This window comes from Cucurbita moschata, unplaced genomic scaffold (assembly GCF_002738365.1).
Source record: "Cucurbita moschata cultivar Rifu unplaced genomic scaffold, Cmos_1.0 Cmo_Scf00057, whole genome shotgun sequence".
NCBI classification, from domain to species: Eukaryota; Viridiplantae; Streptophyta; class Magnoliopsida; order Cucurbitales; family Cucurbitaceae; genus Cucurbita; species Cucurbita moschata.
This window is the reverse complement of record NW_019268573.1, coordinates 1199233-1207391: the sequence shown is the minus strand read 5'-3', so window position 1 is coordinate 1207391 and position 8159 is coordinate 1199233. Positions and strand designations below refer to the sequence as shown.

General features: G+C 31.6%; 1 long non-coding RNA gene across 1 annotated transcript; it reads left to right on the top strand.

The window, feature by feature from the left end:
* Nucleotides 1–5198: 5198 nt before the first annotated feature.
* Nucleotides 5199–6914, top strand: LOC111436612. Its single transcript, XR_002709289.1, has 2 exons — nucleotides 5199–5390; nucleotides 6503–6914. It is a non-coding gene; the product is annotated as an uncharacterized LOC111436612 (long non-coding RNA).
* The last annotated feature ends 1245 nt before the right edge of the window (nucleotides 6915–8159 follow it).

The following is an 8159-nucleotide window of genomic DNA, read 5'->3' as shown; positions in this document are numbered from 1 at the left end:
GTCTAGTGTTCGTTCACTAAACTGAGACAATCTCAACCAAACATTATTTCAGAATAACTCTTATTCCTATAATATTTAGTTACCATTAGTTTGATCAAGAACATCATTAACGACCATAAAGATCTCTTCATAAATGTAACCCATCATTTTAGATCTTGTAATTTTATCCCAACAAGTACCGTCGTAGGGTAGGTCAAGTATTGGAAATAAAATTACTATCTTATCCTTCTCAAGAGTTCACCCTGATATTGACCCATACAAATACCTTCCGTAGGGGGACGGTCCAAAAGCCACCACGAGACCTTGCACAAATCTCATGTTATGAACCAATGATGGAGACCATAGGATATGTTGACACATTTCCTTCTCCCATTTACTATAAATACTTTCTCAAGATATCCACCTTGATATTGACTCATGCAAACACCTTCTGTAGGGGGACGGTCCAAAAGCCGCCACGAGGCCCCGCATGAATCTCACGGTGTAAATCAAAAATAGAGAATGTAGGATATCCCGACATGCATCCTTAATATCTTGATATCTTGACACACGTCCTTCTCCTACTAAGTATTTTGAAATAGGGTTTTCTATTACTCAACAAATTAGGCTAATCTCATTATCTTAAGTTTCCAATCTACCCTTTCATAACCCTTATGTTGGTTGGATTGTTTTTAACGTGAATTACCAAGTTTTTAAACTATTAAAAAAAACTAATCACATTATGAGCCTGCTTAATGAAATTAAATAAAATTTGACTAATTCAACTTCGAAGTTCATATGAATTCAACTGTTGACCCTTTGCATATACCCGAAGGACCGATTACAAGAAGCAAGGTTAAGAAGATTCAAGAGGCCTATACATTGCATCTTCAAAAGCTAGCTAGTGTACCGGTTGAAACAAAGACTTTTGAGCCCAAAAATCTTTATAGCATTAGCATATCAAATCAAGAAGATAATGAAGTTGCTTATATTGGAAAGTAATTAGAATACTTGCCTTTGGTAGTCCAATTACCAATTAAGGAAATTTATGAAAAGTAATTAGAAAACTTGCCTTTGGTAGTTGAATTACCAATTAAGGAAATTTATTAATGCCTTATTTGCTTCAATTTGTATTTAATAGCATTTATTAGTAATGTGTGGTGGGTGGCTGAACTATATTATGTTAGGGTTACCTTTTAAACCTATTTAAAGACATGTAATACTCATGTTTGGGGGATTTTGTTGAATACAGAAAAAACCTTTGTGTTTTCTTGATACCCTCTTGGTGTTGTTCTTTTTCAAACCTTGCTTTAGGTTTGATGTTTAAATCGATTCATTGAATTAGTTTTGATCAAGCTAATTCTGGAGTGAATTGTCTTGGTATCTAAGAGTGACCATCATAGATTCCAAGTTCGATCTAAGAGTCATTCATCTTCTAACCAGCTCTTGGTTGGAATCAATCCGTTAAGTTAGCTTTCTCTGTGAGCGTTTTGCAAGGATTTTAGAAGGACCTCTAGCTTTGCAAATTCCAGCATTGTAGGCACTTATCAGAAGTCAGCTTAAATACCTCAGCGTAGCCAGAACCTTCCTAGTCAATTTTTATTTAAAATTCATTAATCTTTAATTAACTATTAATTATTAGATTAATGAACATACGTGAATTAAACCGTTTTTAATCCTATTAAAAACCAATTCACTTATTGAATAATCTTATAATTCTAGCATTTTAAACCGTTTAAAATTAAATTTGATAGATTACTCAAAATTCTAATCATATTAGAACATACTCTAATTCTATTTGGTAAATATCATGCATTCAATTTAAGGAATAAATATCCTAATTTAATTTTCCAATTTATTTATATTCAAAAAAAAAATTAAAATGTATGATTACGCTCAACCCTATGATGAGATTTTAAACTAAATAACATACCATATGCATTCAATCAATCAATATAAAACATACATCATATCATATGCATAATTAAATTAAAAGTAAATCAAAATTGACGGGCATATCTAACCTATCTTAGAAATTAAAAATGAATTAAAATACAATAATTTAAATCCAAACATATCTTGGTTTTAGGATCTTTTTCTTTTTAACAATTTCAAATTTAATAAAACTATTTTAGTTGAAGCCATTCCAAATGGTTTTAGATATCTACCGTAGGTCTCTTTTCTGTTTTGTAAGGATTGCCAATGTAATAATTTTTTTATTTTAAAAGAATTCATAAAGTAGATTTTTCTTTTTCCTTATGGAACAATTTCAAAGTAAAAACTTTTACTATCAAGTATAGATATTTTCAAGATTCAAAATGTATCTATTTTCCTTTTGGAATCATTCCAAATGTAGAAATTTTATTTTTTTTGGAACAATTCGAAATGGAGTAAAATTAAAGTTTCAAATTCCACGAGATCTTTCTTACTAGGTAGTAAAATTGTAAACAATTCTTTGCTATAGTAAAATTGTTCCAAATTATTTTTTGGAACAATTTTCAACATTCCACGAGATCTTCCTTGCTATGACTCGAACACAAAGTCAAGGCTGGTGGGAGCCTCTTCAAAGAAAATCCCAAAGGGGTTGGAGAAGAAGAGTTTCAAGAATTCTCTCGATATGTAATTTCATTTTCTAGAGAAAGTGAGAGAGATTCATATATTTTTGTCTCAGCCTTGAGGGTCCTATTTATAGGAACTCTTAGAAAATATTTGCAAAATAATATATTTGCATATTTAATATATTATGATATAATACCTTATACAAATCATATTTAAATATAAAAAAATATCTTAATATATATAGTTAACTAATTTAAATCTTATTCAAATTTCAAATATATTTTTATTTAATATATCAAAATACATTGATTGATTTAATATTTAATAGTATCAAATACAATAAATATATTTTTTCTTTAATATATCTAATATATTAAATATTAATTTGAATACTTTAAATTAAATATATTTTTTCTATTTATTTAATATATATATATATATATATTAAATATTAATTTGATATTTCAAACTAAATTTATTTTCTCTTTTAAATTTAATATATCTAATATATTAAATATCAATTTGAACACTCTCAAATTTTCTTTCAAATAAATTAACCTTTTAGCGTTACTATGAGCTAACAAGTGGACCATATGGACCTATAGATTATGATACAAAATTAATTAATTAAACTCTTTAATTAATTAATTTTCATTCCTTAACTATAAGTCACTCTACTATAGGCCTAGAGTTGCACTCTTATGCATTGTAGGACAAGTTATGTCCATTGATATAATCATTACAAGCGAGTCGATCATTCACGAGTTGTTCATAATTACAGCTGGGTCAAAAGTCTGTTTTACCCCTATAATTACATCTTTCACCTTACATACCACTGATTCTCTGATGAACAATTTGTTTATGATCCAATTATAAACCAAGTCTCTCTTGGGCCAATGAGAGGGTGGGGTCCCATTGTTCAAGTTCTGAAATCAGTACTTATATTGAAAGGAGTGAAGTCCATCTCATGATATTATGTTCCCAACTCCCTATTTGAAGTCCCCAAAATTGTAGGCATATTGAATCGATTAAAAGAGTCGTTCTCATCCATATAAATTAAAGGACAAGCCCTCCCAAGTAGGAGTTCATAACTCACTCACGATTAAGATCGCATATGATCATCATGTGAAATATTAATCTTCTCAATTAAGGGATTTATAAAGAGAGATTAAATATTACTTGGTCCAGTCTTATACAAACTCATTGTATAGGATACCCCACTTACATGTAACGATCCAAAATTTTCTACTTAATTTAAAGTCGCTACTGTATAGGTACCATAAACATTGAATGCGGAAGACTTCACTTAAATTCTATAAAAAATAACTTTTAACTTAAAACACAGCCATGGACTTACGTGTTTCGAAAACATCTTTAAAACGACACAACAAAAGACTCGAAATAAAATAAATAAGCGTTTAAGTTTAAAACATCCTATTCTATCCTAATTCTAAGAATATAAATGCCACTATCCTATGCATGTGCCATGATCTTTAGTTGCGATGTCGTCGTCAGCCGTACAGGAATGTCTTGCCTTAACCTGAAAAATGTAGTAGCACATGGCTTGAGTATTTAAAGAAATACTCAGTAAGTGACCCCACTATTGGGGTTAAATGCAACAATCACATGCAATGAAATGATGGGACCTATCTTTCATTTTGTTTCGTTTCGTTTCATTTCATTTTGTTTCGTTTCGTTTCGTTTCGTTTTCCCTATGGTGCAATCCTAACAAGTAATCGTGGACGTGTACCATATACTCTACACGCAACCCATATGTGCGAGTATGGGCTCACCAGCTAGTTCGCACACTGCTGGGTCACTGTCCCTAGCCAGTGGGCATGCTCTGGGGCCCACCGAGACCCGTTAAAACTAAAACCATCACGACAGCGCTATGCAGGGCATAACGATTGTTGTCTTGCCATTTGGATGTACGCGTCCGTACCCTCGTGATGGGATAGGGGTATCCCCCCAAATGCATGATCACACAATATGCATGAGATCCCACTAGTCCTACAGTCATCATTTAATGAACATAACCCCGTGTCACGTTTTCATGCTTACATGTCATTCTCATTCTCATTTCGTTACATATCATGCATATTCCTAGCGGGGTTATGTATCATGCAATTTACCGTATTTCATGTCATACAATTCATTCAGTTACATTTCAATACTCATACAACAAGCCATAACCGTACAAGGGCCACACATCGTCACATGCATTCATATCACATCAACTAAGCAGCATAAATAACATACATTCACGTTCACATGATTTCGTACTTAAGCACCATAATCTAGCATACAATGTATCATATCATAACCAAGTTAATAACGTAAACACTTCATAGTCATGTCGTTCTCTAACTCACCATAGCCTTAACGTTCTTATACCAATCACAGACATATCATTACGTGACGTACCTTAAACATATCGTCACAAGAACGTACTCTCACTGCAACAAATACCATCTTTTATAGCTTTTTTGTATAGCATTTTCTAAAAGATGCTATAAATTAGAAAGAAAATAAAGGTTTTTTTATTTTTTTTTATTTTTATTTTTTTAATGTTATCCCTAAAAATCTAATCACGCTTATAAAAGCCTTCCTTACTTTTTCTCTCTAACCTCACACCCATATTCTCTCAGACCTAGGGCAAAACCAAATCTCGCCTTCTTTCTCTCGCGCAACAATCCATCCTTCCTTCTTTCGTGCTTCAAAATTTTTCTCTGATTTGCATCAAATCTCAAGATGGTGGCATTGAGAGGAGGCATACAATTTATTGTTGATGCTTTGTCTATGAAAAACCCTATTCTCCTACCTCACTGCAGATTGAACAATCCAAGATAGAGGTTAGTTGTTTTTTTTTTTTCCTATTATCTTCTTTGTTGGCTCACTTTGTAAAGAATTTCATTGATGAATTATTATAAGTGATTTGTCTCTGTATCTTCCTTTTTAATTTCTTTTTGAATGTAGTTTTGTGAGTTAGATTGAAGGATCGAACTACTACTAAATAATGCAGTTTTTCATTTACATTTAGTACACACTAAAAAACTTTTGTGAGTTCAGTCCTTTAGTCCTTCATTAAGTAATGTACTTTACTTTTAAGTGTGTATTTTCCTAGCTGTAGAATTTTTCTTTGAATGTAGATTGGTGAGTTCTGTGAGGTAGATGTAGTTGTTGTCTTGTGTTAAAAAGTTGAATGTAGTGTTGTGAGTTACATCAACGGAATAAAAACATAATACAAGAAACTATCTTCCAACAACACATTCTTCTTCTTATTTGATTTTGAGGATTTCTTCAACTGAGATCTTAGATAAATTAGAAGATCAGTTAGAAGAAGTTGTTCCTAACTTGAAGACCAGTTAGACTGATTTCGGTCTTTGACTTTTGTTTGCTAACTTGGAGTGACTAGGAGAAAGAATATTTGTAGACCCTTTAAAGACTACTTTTCTTTTTTCTCAAGAGAATTCATTAGTTTGTATGGTAATTTTCTTTGGTTAATAAGTTTTTTTTGGTGGGCCTTACTCGTCATAATATCAATTTTTTTTTTAATGGTTCTGTTTGGTTTATCATATGAGGACAACACTTCATCAAAAAGGGCTATTTGAAAGGATTGGGTTTTATTACAAAGTTATGGTTTTCAACCAAGGGAATCAAAAAGCGTAATGCTCTTTCTTTCCTCGTAAACTTTGAGTGGACAATGCCCTCCCCTCTCAATTCTAATTGAAAGCTGTAATGCAAGTATTTGAACTAATGTTTCTATACTCTGTTTTTAAGAAATGAAACGTGCTTACATATATAAGATGAACAATAATGTTCTATTCTCTTTTTTACTTTTATATGATATTTAGATTTTGTTGCTATTTTGCACTTCTCTTCGAATCACCTTATGTCAAACCTTTTGGTACTATTTTGCACTTCTTTTCGAATCACTGATATATATGCTTTGATAATGTTGCAGGATTCCTTGAAAGCACTAATTGGCAAGAAACAACGACCAATTTATCAATTGACATTGCCTAGAGTCGGCCACAAAGATGCAACTTAGGCTCTGATACCAAATTGATAAGGCAACTCTAATCCTCAACCCAACGATCAAGTTTTTGTTGGAGCAAGGAAGCACTAATTGGCAAGCAACAACGAACAATTTATCAATTGACATTGCTAAAAGGGTGGAACATAGAAGACATTGATGTCGGTTCGAATACCTTTAGGATTGGTGTACTTGATTTGATCAAAATCAAAGATGTCACATATTGGGGATAGTGAGTTTTTGTTCTATTTATTGTGTATTGGGTGGGGAAGAACTGATTTGAAAATTGTGCTAGTGTAATGAGTTTGATATTCTTATATAGATCGAGTTGAATACTTTATTTTGTAATGTGTTAAGTAGATTATTAAATTTCAATTATATTTTTGTTATAGCATAAGATTAAAAGTATAAATATAGCTTATTAAAAATGAATGATAGCATAAAATATAGTATAAATATAGCTTATTAAAAATGAATGATAGCATAATATTTTAGTTATGTTTACATATTTATAACTTTAACAAAAATGCTATAAAATGTTTTCATAGCATTGCATATAAGCTATATTTGGTACTATATTATAACATTTATTATAGCTATACAAAAACGCTATAAAAAGTTCCAGACTTTTAATAACATGGGCTGTCACGACGTCGAAAAATGCTATAAAAGGTCTATGATAGCATTTTTCGGAAGCTATCTAATCCAATATTTGTTGTAGTGTCTAATGCTATCGTTTCATCAATCTATCACAAACCTATTCCTTTCTACCCATAACCTAACCGTATTCTTTCATCAATCTCTCCTATCCATAGCACTCCGGTATGTAACCTAACTCCAACGTTTCATGAATGTATCTTACTCCTATCGTTACATTTCGTTTTGTGCATCCTTCTCGTATCCTATCTCAAATATCTCCTAGAGCACATCGTACCATAATTATTATCATACAATCCACATATTATAACATAACATAACATATAGGAAGCATATCGATTCACAAAAAATTCACACATATCAATATATATGACACGTGCCGAACCACAGGGCACGTGTCAACATCAAATATAACCATGCCAATAGTAAGGTCACTTACCTGGCTAGCTTAAGTAGTTGTCACGTATATATCCTTACTAAAAGTTCGATTCCGTCCTTTGAAATCCAAGTCAACCTATGTGAGCCCATAACATCAGTTTCAAGTTTGAACTCTATACAATTACTTCTCTAATTTACCTTGTTAAAATTCTGATATCTACTATTAGACAGAATTTAATGGAGTTTCATGCCCTCTGATATCTCTGTTATATTTTTAAATTCTGTTTAACAAATCTTCCCTCAATCTTCCCTCCTCCTTCATGGTAATTATTTTCCTTCCCATTCTGTAAATAGATTCTCAGTTTTGTAAACATCTGTAAATAAGATATTACTCTAATTCTATATTTATTTTCATTCTCTAAACCGATATGATGGGCAAATTTTAATTTGGCTACTATCTTACAGATTTATGGATCTGCCAGCTAAATTTTATTGATTCTAACCTTATTTCCTCTAACTTCCGATCCCATGCTAACAAAAATCTAATTAA